Raw genomic sequence first — 21,888 nt, 5'->3', positions numbered from 1 at the left:
ATGGTCTCTGTTTATTCATTTTTGTAAACGTGTTTTACATATTCCGGTTAAGTTGTTAGTTGTTCAGTTGTATTTTTCAAGAAACCCCTAAATTCAAAATAAAGAAAGGGAGATCCTGGGTAGTCATTGAAATTTACATGAGACGGTTTACACCTAGATGTCACCATAAATCACAAGAATTGCTTGTAAATAAAAACAACTTAAGAGCATGTGTTTAAGATCATCACAACTGACAAATACTTAACATACAAAATCGTAAACTAATACAGTAGGTTGAATAATATATATTGTAAATGCCAAAAGAGGTTTTGTGATTTGGAAATATTGTGTCAAAGATATTTTCACTGTAATGATGGCAGCATACTCCACAGACCCTAGAAAAAAATATTACTTTATCCCGTTCACTGACATGGTAACAGCATTTTTACCTCTCCTGCCGGCCTTTATGCAACGCAAATGTTCTACACAACCATGTGCTCAAGGCTACTTTTGTAAGGCTAATATTAAAACTCTCAAATATATCCTCCATGATATAGCCTACTTTCGTTAGGTGTATTTCCCTAGTGCCACGGCTATGGAGCTGAGACAAAGGTACCAAAGTCCTCACAACGCAATTTGGGTCCAATAAAAACACATAAACATGATCAATGGAGGTCATTCTGCAGACGTTTGATGTCAGATCATAAACGCTTTTCAATGACAATCACATTTCCCCTGGTCATGAGTTATCTTAACACCATCGCACGAGACAACAAAGTAGCCAGAGGTAGTATAAATAAGACGGATCGTATTGATTACAACAGTACTCATATTTTGCTACAAAATCACAACCGAAAAGAAGATACGATGAAATACCTAATATAATATGTTTTAAGCAGTTTTCATCAGGGAATCAAAAATGGCTCCCCATGTTACTTGGTATTTTCTTTTCGGCTTGGCGCTGTTTTATACATCTTCCCGAAGCAAGAAAGCTAACTGACTATAACAGTCCAGTTTCCACCCTTGCCGACCTAGGATGGTATTATAGAGTTACAGTTTGGCTGGACTAACGATTCTATGCATAGTCCAATCAAAATCGCGCAACATCCTGTTCACTAAAAGGTCTGTGCAGAATGTGCACCAGCAACTCGTTGTAACACATTTTCCCCAATATTTTCATGTTCTTAATCAAGGTGCTCACGTGATTTGGTACACTTCACGATGTGAGATCCGTTTTATCAAAATATAGATCTTGATTATCGTCTAGATTGGGCGCCGCCTTTTTGTTTGAGCCAAATGCAAGTGATATGAGAGGGGGAACCTGATTGGACCATAGGGGAGGCATAGGAGGGACATAACTTGTAATTGCCACTGGTGGCGCTATGATCGAGCCGAGGAATTCCAGGCTATTTCAGCAAGGGTGGAAACTTTTAAAGTCAGTTAACTCACTTGTCTCGGAAAGATGTTACATTTGTACAAGGCGGAGTAAGTTTTACTCTTGAAAACTTTCTACGCATTTTGGATATTTTCTTGGCGGTCACCAGTTAATCAATTTTAATTCAGTTTCCATCGTTTTCCCGTCTCATGCCAAATGTACAGACACAAATCTTGTTGGAAGTTAATGATTGCTTCAAAATTCGCATACAGGGATCTACATACTAATTACTTCAACGACTTCTTTATTTTTGGAGCCTAGCAACATTCAAACGTGAATCATGTCACAACTCGTGTGCGTTCTTAGTCACTTAAGTAACGCATCTGCTCTCAAAAAGCGAAAACAATTACCTTGTTCTGTTATGTCGAATAACCTAGATTTTTTTCGGGGTTGCGTCAACATCCCATCTTTCCTTTGTAAGTGGTCTTGTTGGTCTATAAAGAAAAGTTTAGTACTTATTTCAAACAATACAGAGAAGAACAGACCAAGAATAATCATTGGAACATAATTCATAAGTTATGTTCGTCTGTTTTAAATGAAACTGTATCGAATAAACATAAACTTCAATTAGTTAAAGAAAAAAAAGACACCTTCGCATTACAGGAATATTAACCTCGTATGTTTTTGTATCGTAAGTATTATGTATTAGAAAAAAAACAAAAACGTTGGTTATTTCTAAAGTATTAAATATATATTTTTTATTATTTTAAGGAAAAACCCAGGGTTAAAAATCCTTTATTATGTAAAGATATCAAAGTACCCAAAACAAGTTTATTTGTGATACATCTTCTGGTGTTGTACACCAACAGGAAATAATTATGCTTGTTAAAGTACGGCTTTAGTAAAACTGAAGCACGACACATGAAGACAAGCGTTATGTGTCGACAAATTCATATTCTGCACACACCATAATGGACACACTTTGTTTCACCACTTCGAGACTTTACACTTGTGCTTCCTGGCTGACACTCGGAACGGGGAACCTGTAGAATGAAAAAATTGGTTATTTACTTGCAGATACATTTTATGTTGGATGTAACGATAGAATTCTTACTGTCAGAAACATGAGAGGGAATGCTAACTGTCGAATAGTCTCACACATTCTCTGAATAAAAAAACACCAGACCTCATCCACCCAGAGTTTTCTACCCTAGCTCACGTCGTCGTCGTCGTCGTCGTCATGGCTGCCGTCTCCCGTTTTTTTCGAAAATCGACTTTTACATGACCCTGCCCAGTGATGCCTCCATGGATATCTATCCAGACAACTTAGTCAACGCGTATTAAATCAAATTGCCTTATCCGCTGTATCTGGACCGCCACGGTGGGATGTGGGAGTCAGTGAAATTGACTTTCCAATGACATGGTAAAGGTCACCCCACCCTTTGACTGGTTTGCTCTGAAACTAAAGACCGCCTTCGTGGTCTAGTGGTAGAGCGTCCGCCCGGAGAGCGGAAGGTCCGCGGTTCGATGCCCGGCCACGTCACACCAAAAGACGTTAAAAGATGGTACTTGTTGTTACCCTGTCTGGCGCTCGGCATTAAGGGGCTAAAACAAGGACTGGTCGGCTCGAAGTCAGTATACTGTGTCTGAGTGGGGTATTCATGTTAAACTGCGGCATGGTATCTCAGTGTGCTAGCATTATAAATCCCATTTCACCTCACCTTTTTTATGAGAATAAAATATTGGTTTAACTAAACTGACCAAATAGCCTGATTGGATTTTCTTACCCATTTGGGGGCGTTCTCACTTGCATAGGTTTTACAAGATTCTGGCCTCGGTTTCAAGTCGTCAGTAAGACAAAAATTATGTTCAATGCAAATCCAAATTTTGACTTGCACAATATGATCCCGTAATTTTCAGGTGAACCATTTACATGATTTTGAATGTATTTGTGACGAGTGCCACTCAGTGCCATGTGTCTTCTTACTGTAGTGTCGCTATATAAGTGCAATAATCTTGCAATAAACGCGACGTTAAACCCAATTTCACCTCACCTCTTACTGCAGTGAGCAAACGTAACAGAGTGTTGACACATGTCCGTAGTGTATGCACTTGAAGGATGGAAGCGGATTGGGAAGTAGATTGATGGATGTTACAGTAACCTGCCTTTCTTTTTTGTGAGCAGTAGGAGATGAAAAGGAAAAGAGGTAAGTGTTTGTTTGAAGGGTTTCGTTCATGTTATCGGCAGTGAATCGTTTACCTTAAATTACACCTTGATCTTTCATTTCAGGGACAATATCTATTTCTGTCATGTCAGCAAACTTCCTATCCTGGTCTCTTATAATTCCTTTGCTGGTTTTAAGGCTTCTGTGTGAAATCGGGATTCCAACAAGCAAATTGGTGGACATAAGATTGATGTTTTTTTCGTACATTATGTGAGTAGAGAACGGGAACGCATTTTTTATGCTTCATAAATCACCTGCTATTCTAGGAACTATAGGCAACTTTTCTCGAACAAATCCTCTGCCTGGCCCACTTTTAAAATCATCTAAAGAAAGGTTCACCTTCTTTCATAACCAATGGACTCATTTTATAAATCTTAGGAGACCAAAATATATCTGTTGCACAATATAATGTAAATATAGTGTAAATTTCTTACACTTTCTCTACCTTAAGAGTGAGTATGTATGTGAGTGAGTATGGTTTTACGCCACTTTTAGCAATATTCCAGCAACATCACGGCGGGGTTCACCAGAAATGGGCTTCACACATTGTACCCATGTCGGGAATCGAACCCGGGTCTTCAGCGTGACGAGCGAACGCTTTAACCACAAGGCTACCCAACCGTCCCTTTTACCTTAAGAAGTCATAAATTTCCTCCTGATAGCATCGGATGGTTTCTTACCAAATACTCTTGTAACTTCATTATTTAGTGCTGATACAACAACTGATAATCATGCCACCCATTCCAAGAACCTTTTATCAGTCATCTCATGAGCATATTGACACCCAAACCTGTGTTCTGCTTATGTTCCATTTATGTTCTGTTAAATCTTTCATAAATAGCTTGGCTACGATGGCCTCTTTTTCGCCACGTCTGATTATAACTTTGCACTTTGTTAATAGTGAGTTCCTGATCTCCTAAACTCACGCCCAGGATCTTCTTGAAATAACATAGGACATTTGTTTAGGGTCCCTGTTTATATATGCGTCCCAGTGCAATAGCTAATTTCGTAGGATCTCATGAGGTTATTTGTTCAACCTCTTTGTTCCCACTAGCTACATCTGCAACGGTTAAAGCACTCACTCACTCACTCACTCACTCACTCACTCACTCACTCACTCAATAAAGCATATTTATATGTTTTACATCTTACATTGTCATGCAGAAGAAACAAGAGGTCAGCCTGATGAACTTCATTAGTTTTGGAAATATCAAACTTTTTTCTCTCTGTATACATCGTTGGGTTGGTAAGTATATTTGCCATATTCATAGATTTCTTCATCTAATCCATAGCAACTTCTTCAGAAACATTAGCCGCTAAAGCTAGTTTGTGTATTGCCCCTTAACCTTTCCAATATCCTAGACAGGTCTAAAATCAATAAAATAGAATGGACGGAAAATATGTCTAGCAATTGTTTTCATTCATAATTTAATGATTAAATGAGTAAATACTTTAAAGCCAATGTGGCAAATTTGGGCGATGGTTAACCAGTTCACTCATCTCGCTAAAGGCCCTGTTATCTCAACACAGGCAAATTGTGTTAAGCCCATTTCAGGAATCTTCCGCCGTAACATTGATGTTTTTTTAAAAATTAAAGTTAAACTCAATCCAATGACTTAACCAAACGAGCATGGCTATGATGCTGACAAACACAAAAAACGTAATCAGTGAGATTCTAATGAGCGGCCATACTTTTAGGGCACGCGTAAGGACGCATCTCTGCACTACATATTTGAACGCCTCAGACATGTAACGAATATTCTACAGTACGTATCAGTATAAAAGTGACAAGTATATGTCCTTACTGAACTTGGTTTCTTCCGACAACTCCAGTCTTGATCACTCTCTGAATTCTTTGGCTTACCAGATTGCACAGCATTTGCTGCCATGCACATCCTGCAAACCAGAGTCTTAGAATTGAATCTTACATGACTACAACTTGAGAGTCGCACACATTTGGTGAAGCACAGTAAACTACCGTATTGCTCAAATTCAGCAAGGGGAGTTTCACATTGCTCCTCTTGTGCACATTTTCCAAATACAGTCATATCCTCCTTCACATCTATGCTGTACATTGCGACCCACGCCAAGGTAGAACAAATACAAAAAACTTCGCGTATCATTCTTAACGGCTTCGACTCCTTGATACCAAGACTGTTGCTAGTAGAATGTAAAATGTTAAACTGCTTCACAAAGTTCTGACAAATAACATGACCTGACAACTAAACTCCACTTGCACTGCCATACCCTTCTCCACTGTCCCTTTGCCCAAGGGTTTTGCCTGCCAGTGTTCATGCTTTTTGAGCAGTCAACATCAATATTTTATATGATAAAGTTAAACGGAAGTTACGCTTCAGATTTTATATATTCCAATAAAAACATTTATGTGCCATTGAAATATTGTTTGGTGCTATCTATTCACTTTGAAATTGGTCGTCGTGAGTATTATCAGTTCGTTCCATTCTCTGTGACTATCGCTGAAATGTCAAGTAGTTCAATCGTGTCATAGAACGATTAAGGACAATAACCCCAAACTAGATAGATAAAGTAAAATAAGGTCAAACACCGTTGTGTCGAAGTTGAAGGGACTTATGTAAAAACCAAGATTCGACACAACCGAAGATGACAAATAAAGAAGGAATACGCAGAGACAAAGCTGTTACTTCGAGACAAGCATAGACTCGGCACATCAAAATTCGACACTGTATATTTTTTAACGAAATTGTATATTACTTAAAAGAAAGAACACGTTTCATTATTGTTCTAAATGTATCACTCTGAAATAGCCTGGTATGATAGTCGTAAAATAACTCCTTGTAATAGTGAATCAGCCCCATGGCTCTCAGATACTACACGATGTGATGCTGTTTATCATATACTACAGAATAGTGAATCAGCCCCATGGCTCTCAGATACTACACGATGTGATGCTGTATATCATATACTACAGAATAGTGAATCAGCCCCATGGCTCTCAGATACAACACGATGTGATGCTGTATATCATATACTACAGAATAGTGAATCAGCCCCATGGCTCTCAGATACTACACGATGTGATGCTGTTTATCATATACTACAGAATGATGTATGTTCAGAAGCACTGAACTGGTAACCGCTGCATGTTAATAAGTCTAACTGTACAGGGCCAAACCAGATCCACAGTGAGTGAGTGATTGAATATTTATAGTCACATCGGCAATATTTCAGCCATATCGTGACTAAATCAAGTTAGACAGTAATAATACATACATTTTTATCATAAAACCTGTCGTCAAAGGACAGTAAAATAACCAGACTATCACAGATGGACATCTTAAGACTAGTATGTATAAAAGATACTACCATAAATAACAATACAGTATAAAAACGGGGCTAGGGATCGCCAGCAACTAAAAGTAGGCCACAATACTAGGAACCGTGGGGACTTACAGTACTTCTGCTACCTGCACGGTTCCCCAGCAGGATAGATCCACAGTGAAGGTTTGTACATATGGTTTTACGGTGCGGATTTTAACTGTGTCCAAACTCTTTTTAGCCCCGCCCCTTAGTCCCCTGGGGTGGGGGCAGGGTTCAGCCCCATCATTTCTCCAATTTGAATCCCCACAATTGGAGAATGATTCCAGCCAAAAATGGTTGATATCTATCTCATAGTTCAAGAGAAGATGTCTCTTAAAGCAACATAGCCAAATTACCCCTATTTGCCCCCGCCCCTCAGCCCCATGGGAGTCAGCCCCACCATTTGTACAATTTTGAATCTCCACTACCTAGGCATGCTTCCAGTCAAATTTCGTTAATTTCCTGTTAGTGGTTCAGAAGAAGAAGTCGTTTGAATAAATTGTTGACGTACGGCCGATGGACGACGGACGCCACGGTATGGCATAAGCTCACCTTGGTCCTTCGGACCAAGTGAGCTAAAAAAAGATGTTTACAAGACATATTTTTAATAGCCTGAAGACACGAAAGAGAATTTCAAAATATAATGAATTGTTTATATTTGGATTGCTTCTTGATATATTTTAGTGCTGTTAATATTGAGGGAGCTTCTGCTGTGAATATTAAACTATTATCTGGTTGCCGTTAAGATACTGTTCTGGATCCAATGACAGTGGCACTATTATTCGTAATTGATTGTATTCTTGTTAATAAATTAGTGGATTTGTATCAGATTTCCTAAGTCTAGTTAATGTGAGGTCTACATTTGGCCTTAACATTTGCCAAGGAGGCGATGAAAACAGTCGTGTGGGAGCTTAATCTTAATCTAATCATGAAAGTTAATGTTAACAGCGGAAACGACAGATTTAATTCTTATTCCAAGTGGTGGAACAAGAGATGATATCTTATTGTAAATATCTTGGTAAAGAGGATTAAATATGCAATTAAAAGCTGGATTTGACTGATTAGAATTATTTCTGACGGCGTAGTTTACGAGAAGGTTCATCCGCTTCAACATGCAGACTTAGAATAGGAGAAGTGCGAAAGGGCCCTAGGCAAAGCCTCTGGCCTTGGTGATGGCTAGCTTGCATTTTCAAGTTACTATTACATGCTCCACCGTAGACAAGCTGGATTCGAGTTATTAAAATGTAATTTAGAGATATACTGTAAAGATAATTTAAATCGACGGTGTTTTAGGGATGGCTTGTCAGCCTCCACATGCAGACTTTTAATGGGTGAAGTTCTTTGTTGAAGGCACCAAGGCAAAGCATTAGACCTTAATGAAGAATTGTATCCAGTAATTTTAAATGATGGAAGCATAATCCAGTTTAGATCGGATAAGTGCTCTGTATAGTTGGAGGAGGGTTTTTCTGCGCCCCCCCCCACCCCCTGTGGAACACACTGATCTTGATTATAATGATCAGACAGGGTAGAACCCACTAAAAAGCTGAAATTGTCTGTCTGATAAAAATTGGATATCAATTGAGGCAAACGGCCTCACTATCCAAAATCATTTAAATCTTTTAAAATACCATGTTTCCATGTCGTGTCGTATGCTCATTCTAAATCGAAAAAGATAGACACTGCATGCTGCGTGTTAATAATGGCATTGTAAACGTATGACTGGGATCTAAACAAATTGTGAACAGTACTTCGATTCTTTCCGAAATCAAGACTGAATATTAGTAATTAGATTATTAGATTCAATATATATATATGAGTTGATAAAGTAATTAAGATGAAGTAAAATGATTTACAGATTGATCCCTTGCACTGTACCTCAAAGGCAGATGAATTGTTGGATCTTTCCAAGCAGATTGGACTTGTTCCCGCTGAAAGGGATGTCGAGAAGGTTTTCTTACATTTCGAAAGGATGGCTAACAGTTTGAAATGGCCTCAAACTCAGTGGACCATGTTGTTTCAAAGTGTGGTTAGGTGAAAAGCTCAGGAAGTTTATTCTGCCTTACCTATTGATAGGAGTTCTTATTATGATTTGTGAGAGGGTTTATGTGGTTTTACCAGTGCACCTCTCTATTTTGTGAATTTGAAGACAGATTTGGTCTGTGGATTGGTTGGGATTGTAGAAACTCTACCTGTTAAAGGTGTAGACTTGCTTATTAGGAATGATTTTTCAGGGAGGAGGTCTTTGGTTGATCCTATTGTTTGTCTTGAGCCTAGAACTTCGGAAGGTACTGTCAATCTTGAAAAAAGTCCAGGTATTACCTGTTATGGGTAGAGAGCAGTTAATCACGGACGGAAGATTCAGAACGTTATCTCTTTAGATGAAGCTGTTACTGCAAACACGAAAACGTTGTATTTTTCCGTATATAGTCATTGGACGGGAAAACGACGTTATTTGGACGCTTTCTAACCATCGTTTTTCCGTCCAAATAACGTCGTTATTTGACATCGGAATTTACTGGGAGAGAACGATATCATCAAGTGTCTCCCTTTCTTGATTGACATTGTCAATCAAGCAACAGCGTCTACCGGTATTTCTACTTCTTTGATTTCATTGGTCAGTTCTTGCGTGTTAGATTACAGGCCCGAGTTTGACGCTGTGATCGAAGCGCTTAGCGGAAGTACTAATCGTGCTGCGCATGCGGATTGTTTAATGCCTTGTCCAAATTTTCCGTTCTATGCATGCATGATTTCTCTTATTATTTTACTAGATTTAATGTCACCACTATTTGACAATGATTCATAAACAGTCTTGTGATAAGTTCGGAATCGTACAGTGTCGCTTAAGTTTATGTCACGTACTTGATCGGCACGCATTTCCCATTAACTAATACAATGATAACGGTAATAATTTTAGTCAAAATAATTAGGAAAGCACTAGGCTCAGGAACGTCTGAGTATAGGAAAAGGTTTTCACTTCCGCAAGTTATATATATATATATATATAATCGTCAAATACGCAAACGAATATCAACCGGCTTGTAAAACTTATTTTTGTAGAAGGTAATCTTGTCAGATATGCCTATATATTTTCCGATGTATGTTTATTAATAGTTTTAAGGTCCATCCGCCTATAGCTAATTGACGGGATTCCACTTTCTCATTTGTACATGACACTTTAGCAGTGTCCTGTTACTGTAAACAGATTAGTTTCAAATTCCAAACTGGTGATGTATATTCCGACTTATGACTCTTAAACTGTATACTTTTGAAAGAAACAAGAAACTCCATTTAAATTGAAGAGCAGACCCAATTATATGGGAGATTCCGAGATGAACTTATTCTATGGATATCTAGGCTGCCAACCAAACCAAACGGGACCCGAAAGCTTATTGTATGCAATATAGTCATATGGAAGTTGACCAGAATTATACATTGTATTCCGGATGATTGTGTTCTTGCATTTACTTTAAAGCCAGGTGAAAAGGCTTAAAAGGACAGTTGTTGAATCTAATTATTAAATGTTGCCTATACACTAATCTGAACGTACTACTCATTTTTCTATGTATGTATGTATGTATGTATGTATGTATGTATGTATGTATGTATGTATGTATGTATGTATGTATATACTGAACCAAATTAAAAACTTCACAATCCTAAAATTGTAACATTTTGACCAGTTATCATTTTGGGCCCTTATTGTGTATTTAAACAATAATGGCCATGTATTGTCTTCAGATAACACCCGTTTTTGTGCAGGTGAATCGATCAAAATCATGTGCACAGCACTATAGTGGCAAAAGTTTTTTTTCACGTGCAACTGGTCACGTGGCCATAATACCGCACATGTTTTCAGCCATACTTATTAGCTGTCATTAACAAAAACAGAAAAACACAAGAAAACAAAAGTCTTTACGGCCATTTGTCATGCCACACCTTTCACATGTGCAACGTGAACGTGCCATCGGCATGTTGCAGACGGGAACGTCCGTAGCTGAAGTCGCAAGGACGATGGGTTATAGTGGACGGACTGTTTATGATTTACAGACGCGTCTACAGCAAACTGGTACCACCTCTGATCGCCCTCGGCCAGGTCGACCACGTGTGACGTCACATGCAGAGAATCGTCAGGTTGTCTTACGTCACCTCCGTAACCGATGTTTGACGGCTTCATCAACCAGAAATGAACTGTTTAGGGGTAAACTGAGTGCGCAAACTGTTCGAAACCGTCTGAGAACCCCTCACCTTCAAGCACGACGGCCATACTGTGGACCGATTCTGACTCAATTACACAGACGTCAACGTCAATTGTGAGCACAGCGACACTTACGATGGACTCAGAGGAATTGGAATCCAGTCGCCTTCAGTGATGAATCCCGATTTAATCCTCGATTTGCCGATGGTAGGGCGAGGTAGTGGAGGCGCCGTCATGAACGTTACGCCCAGTTTTGTGTACAGGAAGTTTACAGATTTCGAGGCAGAAGTGTCATGGTGTGGGGTGCTTTCTGTGGCAATGCACGTTCCAGGCTTCTTGTCATCCGTGGCAACCTCAACGCTGCTGCTTACCGCGACCAGGTACTGGCACCAGAACACCCGGTGGACCTGGTTTGATCTTCCAACACGACAATGCCAGACCCACACAGCAATTTTGACAATAAATTCCCTTCAGAATGCGGGAGTCAACGTCATGGACTGGCCGTCAAGGTTTCCCGACCTCAATCCAATCGAACACGTCTGGGATGCTCTTGGCAGAAGTCTGCGCACACTCCAGGACCAACCACAGAATTTGCAAGATCTTGGCACCATTTTGCAGCAACAATGGCGTCGTCTTCCCAATCATGTGTTCACAAGCATCACAAGGTCCATGCGGAGGCGTTGTGTGGCAGTTGTCAACGCACATGGTGGCCATACACGCTACTGAACTTGTGTGCCATCAGATTCTCATGCTTGGGACTTATGGTTTGAACTGTTGATGTTACTACCGAATAACGTAGGTGCTTGGAACAAATTATGGTTACCACCGTTAATTGACATCCTTTTTTGGACATTAATGATTAAAAATTACCTTCTCTGATACATTTGTCCGTTGTATATCATATATGGGATTACTTTTAAAAATGTGAAGTTTTTAATTTGACTCAGTATATATATATATATCGTTCTTAAGTCATACTCTCATATAACCTTATATTGTTGATAGTATCAAAGTTTAATCAACAATATCAAGAGCAGCAATTTAAACTACTGAAACACCTAAACACAAGGCTGTTATCAAACGCAGGTGCAGACGTGTTGCGTAAAAACTGTATCGTGATGTTTTCAGAAATACAATTTCTTTCAATATTTACACGACGAGATAGTAATGCTAACGCTTACTCACCGGTGGAACGTAGACAATATCGCTAATACAGATATCACGTTTTTGAATGTAAATACAAACACTCATTATTTGTTTACAATATAACACTCATACATGTTTATTGGTAAGTAACTTTTATCAGTTTTGCTCTTCATTTTAATTACTTTGTTTTCACATATACATGTAGCAATACCCGACTAGCCTATCATACATAATTATGAGGCAGTTTTCAATCTGGTACTGACTTACTCTGGTGTTCCTGAGCGAAACTTTTTGGCTTGGGTGTAACACCCCGTTTTTTCTGGTAATCCTATTATTACTTTATTTCTATCTGATGACACGCTGTTCTCTGAATCACGGCTCCGTGACTATCCATAACAATTAAGATGGACATTCAGTTCAAGTAAATGAATGAGTTTGTTTTGACGTCACAGTCAGATCAGTGTTGTGCAGTTTGATTACACACTTATACCAGGTCGAACATCGTGGATCCTCATTTTCTACCCAAAGAGAATCATAGTTTATATGCTAATCCATCGCTCAAGATGACCTTACTTGTTAAATCCATCATCTATATCCCCTACTTTCACCCCTACAGTTTTCATTAATAACAATTAAGATGAACATTCAATTTCCGATACAAGTAAATGAATAAGTTTTACGCCACAAACAGTCAAAGACCAACGTTGTCCGGTTTGATGACACACATTCGACGAGGTAGCACACTGTGTTCAGCCGATCCCCTATTAAGTCTCCTCAGTGGATATTGCTGGTGCCGAAAAGGCCCCATGTACCTAGGAATCTCATTAGTACATTCATGCGCGGCATTCTCTACCTTAAGAAGATCATAGTTAACATGCTTATCCAACTCGAAACACTGTCCCCCTCAAGATGAATGTTTTATGTAATATCCAACACACACACACACACACACACACACACACACACACACACACACACACACACACTGTGAGTGAGGCACCCAATCGCTAGTACACAAGTCAGCGATCTAAAAGAGCCACCGAGGCTTCCCCCGAAAATAAAAGTCCGACAACTCTTAGTCCAGATCAAGTACTTTGTGTACCCCTCTGACAAGTGAAAAGAGGCACAGCTCCCATGGCGGAAATCTTTGAACACACAATACCATTAAGAAAGTGGTCAACTGTAACAAGTGTTATATTTGGCCAACACTTTCTCAGTAAAGTACAGATTCTCGTGCTTTTTAGGGTTGAGATAATAGACGTTGATGGTTGATTATCACTTGACAAATTAAAGCCAAAACTTAACTTATGAATGGGCAATTGACAATGGGCAAACGGGAGGCAGTGGTTATTAGCGCCAATTATCTGTTGGCTTCCCTTGTTACGTTTCATCCTTTGCTATCTTTTTACTATTGTTGTTCGAGGAAGAAGAAAATGTCCCCATCGGACTTGTTTCTTCAGTGAATGTCCTTTCAGCATGTACAGTACAATGGTGTAATCAGTCCATTTGTGGATCAGACTTCACAACTCATTATCAAATGAGGGGTTCCCAGTCAACGATATTATTTTTTCGGAACCTAGAATCTTAGTTTCGGTCCAGTTGTCTCTTAAATCTGTAATGTAACATATTACATCATGTAATGTGCTAGAAACAGACGGGCAGAATTGTTATATGTAGGGGCGTGGTCGGGGTAAGGGGTAGCTGTGCGGGAATTCGCAATCTAGAGGTGCGTCACTGACATATGCCATGCAACTATAAGTAGTACTGTTGTCTAAATTCAAAGATTGACCTTGATACGTTTCCTAGGTTTGCTGTTATTGTTCTAGGTTTGTCAGCACCATACCTGAATCACGTTGAAGTTTCCTTCCACATTGAGTGTGAGTGAGTGAGTGAGTGAGTGAGTTGGGTTTAACGCCGCTTTTAACAGTATTCCAGTTACATCACGGCATGTCAGCTTAATGTGTCTTAGACGTTTATCACTTCCGTGATACCCACGAGCACGAGTATGGTGCTGACAAACCCAGAAACATAATCGGGTCGAACCGGGATTCGAACCCACCATCATAGGTTTTTGGCGTGCCCAAGGGACGCAACTCTGCACAGCGGAACGCGGCGTCGTGTGAGGGCAATAAACTGCTGAAAAGGCATAGGGTAGTGTCACAGTATACAGCATTGCATTCTTTGCGGTTTATTGCAGATTTGAGTGAGAGAGTGAGTTATTATTTAGCGTTGCATCGGCATCATTTTCAGACCAAGATGCTATTTTCACAGGTGAGTCATCAATGCAAATTTATATTCAAACTCACATGTTATGAAACATACATAACAAAATCATTAATACAATTCAAAACATTGGCTATTGACCACCAGTAACCAATGCTAGGACACCTCGCTGGGGATAGCTTAAGGAACCTTAGCTTCCTGCACGATGCCCAAGCAGGATTTACGTCATCACTTTAGCTACTGGTAGTTGTGCACTCTACTAGCCAATATTAGAAAAATACTCAACAATGAGTTGCCTTAATCACTGGTTGATGACAGTATAATCGATTATGAAAGGATTACATATCACACAAATGGATTTTACGGTATTTTATCCTCCTTGACAGAGCCTTCAATAAAGTCATTTGGTAAAATCATCACACAAGCATTTAATTATTCACATACATATTTGAAATACATTGAGCAGACGAATTTCTTTCAAGTAGATTAAAGATGAGATCCTGGATACACGGAAAGAGACCTTTCAGATTTACACCCTGATAATATGAAACCCTTGTGATTGTAAGTCCACACAGTCAAGCAATATACGCTTGACGGTGACCCTTTCATCACAAGTGATACACTTATGAGGTTCGTCTTCATCTGTCTGAAGCAGAAAGGCTATGGTAAACCGACTGTGGCCAATACGGCATCGTCGTAAAACAACCTTGGCATGTCTCACAACCAAAGTAGGTATGACCGATTGTTCGTTTTAATTCGTGAAGTTGATTGACCGCTACCTGGGTGTCTCACCTCGTTGGCATGAGATCTCGAATATAACTTTTGATGGTCGGTTTGAAATCACGGTATAAGTTGTGGAGATAATGGTTTGTAAAGATCTTCTCTAGCTGCGGCATCGGCTTTTGAAGTCCCTGTTATGCCATCATGACTTGGTAACCAGCAAAATATGATGGCACATTGACCAGTCAAAGGTCAAGTTCTAGTAAAAACCCTTGCAGTATGGGATGATTGAGGACATGCCTGGAGGCATGACACTTAATCTGAGAAGATGATGAAGCTTTTGGATTGATCTTTTTTTATGGATATAGGGCAAAGCTTTCAAAGCTTTGGCCTCAGCCATAAATATTGAGCTATTATCTGGGATTCTTGAGGAGACAGTTCTGGTTCCAATGCTGGTGGCATTCGCAACTTTACCACCATCCTTGGACCCGTCTGTAAAAAAATGGACCTGTGAATAGTATTTTGTTTACAATTGGCTGTATGCTTGTTGATAAACCAAAGAATTTTGTTCCGATATTTTTTAGATTAGGTCTTACTCTGGCTTCGCCTTCTACCAGGGAGGAGAAGACCAAAGGCGGTAAGGTGATATAGAGAGAATACTACAATCATTCTCGTGAGGGAACCATTATTATAAAACGAGTGGACTTTCTATGGTATCTGACCGAGCGAAATCAGTGAATACATTGTATATATATATCGAATTTGTACATTGCATCAGCCATCTTTTTGCAGTGGATACATTGTATAGTATATTTAGTATTCGTAAAAATGAAGCTGTATGACAGAGGTTTCAATGGGCTATTGTGACACCAGATAGCATCTTTGTATGTACGACCATTGATTATAGAGAGTAACAGTATTGATTTGATATGATGATACGTTACTTTATATTGGACGTTTGGACAAAACAATTCTTGTTGAGTACTCTTGGTATTTTAATTGGTAAGATTTTGATGGGCTATTCGGGGTAACATTTGTCATGCTGGACACTTTATACCATTTACCATAGCTAGTCACATTTTGTCAACGTTCATACAGTTTCTGAGAATATCCTTCCAAGTAGATACATTTTAATGAAGGACGATTTATGGGTGACGAACAAGCTAGTGGAACAAGCAAGGATGTTTTAGTTTGTCATATGGATGCTGCTTAATTCTTTAAGAAATGCACAATATATCAACTATAACTTCCAGCAAATGCCAAACTTATGATGTCCACTTAATACAAGCGTGAGAATGGCCAGATGTATAGTTTTCAATGTAATGTTATCTTTCAATATAGGCTAGTTTGCAATTCAAACATGACAGACATCCCTTTCACCTCTCTGTGAACCGGATCTTGTGTAAGCACGTATCAGTAAACGTGTTTTACGTATTCTGGCTAAGTTGTGAGTTGTTCAGTTTTATTTTTCAGGAAACCCCTAAATTCCTAAAAGTGTTGACAGTTGGTCACAATAATAAAAAGGGAGATCCTTGATAGCCTCTGCGATTTACATGAGACGGTTTACACTGAGATGTCACCATAAATCACAATAATTGCTTGTAAATAAAAGCAACACAGTTTATGAGCATGTGTTTAACCCTAACACAATTGACAAATACTTAAAATACAAAATTGGCAGCATACTCCATAGACCCTAGAAAAAATATTTTATCCCTTTATCCCTTTCACTGACACGGTAACAGCTCAATTTTTACCTCTCCTTCTGGCCTTTATGCAACGCAAATGTTTTACACAACCATGTGCTCACGGCTACTGGTCTCCTTTCCTTTTGTAAGGCTTATATTAAAACTCTCAAATATATCCTCCAGGATATAGGCTACTTTCGCCACTTACATGGTGTTATTTCCTACTGTCACGGCTATGGAGCTGAGACAACGGTACCAAGGTCATCATAACGCAATTAGGGTCCAATAAAAGCACAGCCCCGCTAACCCTAATAAACATGATCAATTGAAGTCGCTCTACAGACGTTTGATGTCAAATCACACACTTTTCAATGACAATAACATTTTCCCTGGTCATGATATATCTTAACACCATCACACAAGAGCACGTAGAGTGAGAGAGCTGAATTGTACGTTGCTTTTAACAGCATTCCAGTTATATCACGGCGTAAGACATATGGCCACGAAAAGTAGTATAAATAAGATGGTTCTGATTGATTACAACAGTACTCATATTTTGCTACAAAATCACAACCGAAAAGAAGATATGATGAAATACCTAACATAATGTGTTTTAAACAGTTTTCATCTGGAAATCAAAAATGGCTCTCCGTGTTATTTGCCATGGCCATTAAGATGTGTACAAGGCGGAGCAAATTTTATTCTTGAAAACAGTTGACGCATTTTGGATATTTTTTGACGCTCACCAGTGAGTCAATTTTAATGCAGTTTCCATCGTTTTCTTGTCTCATGCCCAATGTACAGACACAAATCTTGTTGGAAATTTTAATGAATGCAACATTTTACCAAGCATTGCTTCCAAATTATTTCTCATTCAGGAATCTGCATACTAATTACTTTACCGACTCTTTAGCTTTAGCAACTCCTACATGTTCTTAGTCACTTTTCTTTTTTTCTTTTTTTTTTGGGGGGGGTTGTTGTCTTATGGTTAAATCATTCACTCGTCACGCCAAAGGCCCAGGTTCGATTTCCCACATGGATACAATGTACGTTTCTGGTGTCCCCAACCGTGATATTGCTGTAATATTGCTAAAACCGGCGCTACACCATACTCACTCACTCACTCACTCACTCTTAGTCACTTCAGTAACCCATCTGCTCTCGAACAAGTGAAAAATATTATGTCGAATAACCTAGATCTTTTCTGGTTGCGTCGACATTCTATCTTTCCTTTCTAAGGTTTCTTGATGGTCTGTAAAAGAAAGAAAAATCGTACAGATATCAAACAATACAGTGAAGAACAGACCAAGGTTAATCATTTGAACATTATTCGTCAGTTGCAGGTAAATTTCTTTTGGAAAATATAGTTATACAATCCAGTGATTGATATTGAGAACAGCCATGCATACCGACGGGTACGATGCCATGCAACTAACAAAGTGTCTGATTGTGACCTCCCGGTTCATTTGGTTGCCTTTTTCACCTAGCATATGTAAATGGAGAATTAACTTAAGCCAGAATTCCACAAATGGCTGTAAGTCAGATACGCCATATGATAAATTGTCGTTGCACTCAAACATTTTATTCATAATCTGTTTTTAATGAAACTGCATACAAAAAAAAGGATCATTAACATCCACTATTTAAAAAAAGACACCATAGTATAACGGGAATATTACCCTCGTATGTTTCTGTATCGAAAATATTATAAATTAGATAACAAATTCTTACTTTGATTATTTCTAAGGTATTATATTTTTGTTTTATATGGAAAAACCCAGTGTTAAAAATCCTTAATTATGTCAAGATATCAAAGTATCCATAACAAGTTTTTATTTGTGATACATCTTCTGATGTTATTCAACAACAGGAAATATTTATGCTTGTTAAATTATGCCTTTTGTAAAAGTGAAGCTCAACACATGAAGACAAGTGTAATGTGTAGATAATTTCATATTCTGCAAACACCATAATGGACACACTTTGTTTCACCACTTCGAGACTGTACACATGTACTTCCTGGCTGACACTTGGAACAGGGAACCTGTGAAATAAAAGAATAGGTTATTTACTTTGACTGACAATGTTGGATGTAACAATAAAAGTTATTACATTAACTGCCAGATACACAAGGGAGAATGCTGAAGGTGGTGCATGTGGAATGAGTCTCATACCTTACGCTGATTAAAAAAAACCTTCCAACTCCAGAGAAAAAACCCGTTATCGACTGTCTGAATAAACAGATGCAAAACACAAGCTAATGGTGAAAATAATGTGAAAGAATGTTGAATGCCAGGTGATCGCGAAAAGGGTAAGCACCTCCAGCCCTCCAAGTGGCTCCCGCCATTTATACAATTCAATACTTCTGCAATGTCCTGTGTTGTATTTGGTGAGTTCTGACAACACTTGGTGAGGCGAGGTGAAATTGGGTTTAACGCCGCGTCCAAGATTAAATTGCACTGCATGCACGTGTGTGTGTGGCTGCTTGTTTTAGTCCAGTCTGATTCAGATTTATAGTGCCAGCACACTGAGATACCATGCCACAGTTCAACATGAATACCCCACTCAGACAGAGTAGTATACTTACTCCGAGCAGACCAGTCCTTGTTTGAGCCTCTTAATGCCGAGCGCCAGATAGGGTAACAACAAGTACCATGCTTTAATATCTTTTGGTATCGCTGCCTCCGTGGTCTTGTGGTAGAGCGTCCGCCCGGAGAGCGGAAGGTCCAGGGTTAGATCCCCGGCCGCGTCATACCAAAAGATGTTGAAAGATGGTACTTGTTGTTACCCTGTCCGGCGCTCGACATTAAGGGGCTAAAACAAGGACTGGTCGGCTCGGAGTCAGTATTCTGTGTCTGAGTGGGGTATTCATGTTAAACTGCGGCATGGTATCTCAGTGAGCTAGCACTATAAATCGGCATCAGTCCGGACTAGTACAAGCAGCCACACACACGTGCATGCACGTCGCTATATAAGTGCAATAATCTTGGACGCGACGTTAAACCCAATTTCACCTCACCTCTTTTGGTATGATGCGGCCGGGGATTGAACCCCGGACATTCCGCTCTCTGGGCGGATGCTCTACCATTAGACCACGTAGGCGGTCTCATCAAATGAATGATATCATATTTTAATGCTTTCTTTTGCCCCTGGTGAGACTTCCGCCCCTTCTTTCATACCAAGTACAAAAAGCTATACTAGTTGACACACAAACAACACCAGCTACACCATAAACCATGCCAGTTACAAAAAGTGCAGTGTCAACTCCATCAAGATCATTCACAGCTCTTTGATGCTTTTTATTCAACTTAATTCGAGAATCGCTCTCCTTCTCCATTTGATGTTTATTTTCACTTATTTGTTGTAGACAAAATCCAGAAGCAGCATAAACCTCAGGTCAAGAAATACCTCGAGGAGGTCTACTGGAGCATCCCCTAGACTACAAAGGGTAGCTCTCTCAGGTACTATCCTCAAATCAATGAAAACACTACTGAATTCAGAAGCCAAATTTAAGCTAAAACCTATGATTGCTGGAGATAAAACCTACTCTGTTTTGTAATTTGATATAGTCCCCTCTTATTTTCATTTTGAACCATTCAATTCTACCATGACAGGCAACAATGCTTGGAAAATGTTGCTCTTTTGCAATGTGTAACAACACGAGGTACAAAGGTCCTCAATCTTAAAACATTCTAGAAAGTGGTCAAGGGTAGTTATATATAAAGCAAATATTACAATATTAAAATATATAAAAGTGCCCAAAACACGTAGATGTTTTAATTTCATTGCAACCTGTTGTTCGCAGTTACGACTCACCAAGTTATTTCTTGGAAATCAGTACAAAAAGTCATTCCTTGGAAATGCATAAGCAATTTCCATTGTAGGGGTGACAGGTTGTAGAAGTAGTTTTAAAATGCTAAACGAATGTATTTTTCCGACAAACTTTATGAATCAACATTCTACAATATATTTAACACGTGCAAGTCTTATAAGTCAGTTGTCATTTACCCCCTTTAATAATAAATAAATAAAACTAAATGCCTCTCCATCGGAACTTGGATGTGGCAGGTATCAATGGCTGCCAATGTTGTTATTTACCTAGCACTACACGAAGCAAGATGACTACCGCAATATGTGATGTGGTTCAACATTCACCTGTAGATTTGCTGGGAGTGAGCATGCTTGTATGAGATTATTAATTGAATGGAGTATGACTGAAGACTGCAGACAAGCCGGCTATGTTGACAGGAGAACTATGCATGATTTGACCTGTCAATTTCAAGATTTCATGAATTCAAAGCCAGCCTATGAAATAAATGAGGTACTTGTGGCCCAGAAGAAATATATTTCATCAAGTTTGATAAGCTGTGACTTCAGTGATGTTGGGACATTTGTTTCTTGCCGTTTCCAAGGGTCGAGTGTTTTCTGATGGATTTTAAAATCTATGTTTATGTTTTACATCCCACACAGATACTTGGAGCTGTCTAATAATGCCCCGCCTTAACTTCTGGTAATGTAATAAGAAAGATTATGTCCGACCACTATTGCATTTTTCATCCTTAAGTGGAATGGCTCTTAGTAGAGTTGAAGGACTTTCAGGTTGAATATTCCGGGGTAGAATAGGTCTTCAGCAACCGATGCTTGCCGTAAAAGGTGACTATGCTTGTCGTAAAAGGCGACTAACGGGATCGGGTGGTCAGGCTCGCTGACTTGGTTGATGCATGTCATCGATCCCAATTGCGGGGATCGATACTCATGATATCAATCACTGGATTGCGTGAGCGATATCTATAATATCTCATCAGATATAGTGCGATGTTGTTTATCTAGAAATAACTTAAAGTTATGCAAGAGATTACACATACAATGGTAGATCAAGAGGAAGGTAATTATGTAGCATTAATGTTACAACAAATAATTTTGTCTACACACAAATTAATTTGTATGGACCGAATGAAGACAAGCTAGAATTCGTTAAGACCATAAAATAAATCGTAG

This window comes from Haliotis rufescens, unplaced genomic scaffold, assembly GCF_023055435.1.
Source record: "Haliotis rufescens isolate VD_foot unplaced genomic scaffold, xgHalRufe1.0.p SCAF_34, whole genome shotgun sequence".
NCBI lineage: Eukaryota > Metazoa > Mollusca > Gastropoda > Lepetellida > Haliotidae > Haliotis > Haliotis rufescens.
Note: the sequence above shows the minus strand (reverse complement) of the source record.